This window comes from Oratosquilla oratoria, chromosome 18 (genome assembly GCF_046742065.1).
Source record: "Oratosquilla oratoria isolate Oo_2021 chromosome 18, ASM4674206v1, whole genome shotgun sequence".
In the NCBI taxonomy this organism is placed as follows: Eukaryota; Metazoa; Arthropoda; class Malacostraca; order Stomatopoda; family Squillidae; genus Oratosquilla; species Oratosquilla oratoria.
The window spans coordinates 7053956-7056455 of record NC_134794.1 but is presented as its reverse complement, the minus strand read 5'-3'; the positions used below and the strand labels follow the sequence as shown (position 1 = coordinate 7056455).

At 41.5% G+C, this 2500-nt stretch overlaps 1 protein-coding gene across 5 annotated transcripts in view; it reads right to left on the bottom strand.

Annotated features, from left to right (window-relative positions):
- Positions 1-2500, bottom strand: part of LOC143035026 (LHFPL tetraspan subfamily member 6 protein-like) — a 390386-nt gene that overhangs the window by 5309 nt on the left and 382577 nt on the right. The gene's annotated exons all lie outside the window — the stretch shown is intronic.

Sequence of the window (2500 nt, the reverse complement as noted above, 5' to 3'; positions counted from 1 at the left end):
TGTGTGTGTGTGTGTGTGTGTGTGTGTTAGAAATATATAGTAAAGGTAGGTATATTATACCTGAAAATATATTTCTAAATCTTTTCTATGTTGGTCACATGTTTTACACACACACACACACACGCACACGCACACGCACACACACACACACACACACACACACACGCACACACACACACACACACACACACACACACACACACACACACACACACACACACACACACACACACACACACACACACACACCTAGCGCGTGCGTGCGTGTGTGTGTGTGTGTGTGTGTGTGTGTGTGTGTGTGTGTGTGTGTGTGTGTGTGTGTGTGTGTGTGTGTGTGTGTGTGTGTGTGTGTGTGTACAACACTGCATGGGGCCCAGTGAATAGTGATACATTTTTATCAACCACAATGCACTTTAATTCTAAGCCATCAACATCGGGAGACTCGATGGAGGCTAACATGCAGAAATTGAAACGCGGTACTGCCAAGGACTCGAACCTTGTTAGCGCATGACAAGTGCTGAACCGAATGCTCCATCAAGATATATATATATATACATATATATATATATATATATATATATATATATATATATATATATATATATATACATACATATGAGTGGAATGTTTGTTTTATTCCCTAATCAAAGCTTATTTTCTTATTAAAACCATAATATTAGATTTTTCCTACTTTATTACTTTCGTTTGTCCTTACGCCGCACCAAGTTCTGGGGTTAAATATAAAAGAGAAGGTGATGCTCATAAACCCAATACTTATGCAATTCTGTTTCCTAAACTCATGGGGTTACCTAGCCACTGAACAAAATCGTTTGGTATCCACCACCGACAACTCGTTAGTATCTCACGGAGCTCCCTTGAAGCTCTAAGGATTCTTATGGGACCCCTGGACCTTCGTTAGGGCAAAGGTAAGGACCTCTGTCGCAGTTAAGCGTCTCCTACCGAAAGAATCTTGTCATCCAATGCAAGATATCCTAGCTGAATGCATCTCTACATATCAAATCCTGTATCCGCCTCTGTCTGATGCGTGACTGTAGTCTTCCTACGTTTGCTGTATTTCGGTTCATGGTTGTATACTGTACTAGACAAAGCCGTTTACATGGAGGCTTCTGGGATGGTTTGATCTGAAGGCAGATATGTTGACGTTCCATTTCCTCCGAGGTCTCAACAATGGAGGTCAATCATTAAGCAAGATCTCATTACGCTGTGCCGAACCCTTCTCCATTTGCCCACACGCATTCCGTGTCTGGTCGAATCTGTTTTGGGAATAGATTCCTTGCTCGGGATATGGTTCAGGTCCGCCGTAAATGCTGTGTAGCCTTTCAGATCACCAATAAATCAAGGCCAGGAGTTCTGTCGCGTCGTTTCCTCCAACTCTTATACGCCTCCCTAAACCCTTTCGCACAGGAACCAGGCCATTAAGAAAGTTACGATCGTTTTCTCGTTCTCAAACGTACAATTATCTCCCCCCCCACACCCACACCCACCGCTGCTTCGAGAAGTGGTTAACACCTCGTCAGCACCTTGGCTTCAGCCTGAGATCCGGCATGCATTCTTTTCCGTGAACTGAGTCTTCGAAAAGCTCAGAAGTCATGGTGACGTTGCCACTGTTTTGTTACACGCTCCGGAGGAGCGCATGGCCTTGTCCTATAGTATATCTAATTGTAAATAAAAATTATTCTGAATATGTGGATAGCAGTTATAAACCATGTTACTGAAAATGATAATCAGGACTCAAAGCCTAACAGAATTGAACACTGAATGAAATCACCTGTCGTTAGTCAGACCAGAACGTAAAATATGCGCCATCGAAAGAAAGAAGTTAACTGATAGTCTTAATTTCTTCATCACGAGGTCCTGGTCTAACCTGAGTAAAATCACATGGCGTGAGCCAGAAGAAAATCTACTGTAAAAAGTTATCATAACAAAGGTCTTAAAGTCGGGGACCTCAACCCTGTGAGTTACCATTCCACATGCAGAAACATCGATCCTGAAATATTTATCACAATAAATACGACAAAGAGACCCATGACCTTCAAGCGAGGTCAGCATTGCAGACCTCCCCGTCCTGTATCCTGCAAGTTTCAGGGGTTAAACAAAGAACCCACATGTTGGGCCATGTAAATGGTCATAAAACTCCTTCAACAAGATGTGCTTCATCCAAAATTAAAAATCCTTTGTTTAAAGGCTATCAGGGAATGTACAAGGAAACCCACATGCTAGACCATGTCAATAGCCATTAGACATGAAGGAATGGAATAATTTATCTTCAAATGACCAAAAGTCCTTCAAATGACCAATAGTCCGTCACAAGATAGAGCACCTTTCGCCAACCCTAATAAATACTTTCTCATTAGACTTCCACCAAAATTTCTAGGTAATCCTATTATGGCTTATGGCATATCTATAAGGTCTACAGGTAATTTTCATAAGAATAACTAATAAAGTTTGTAAAATTCTATATCCTAATGGTAGATAGCGT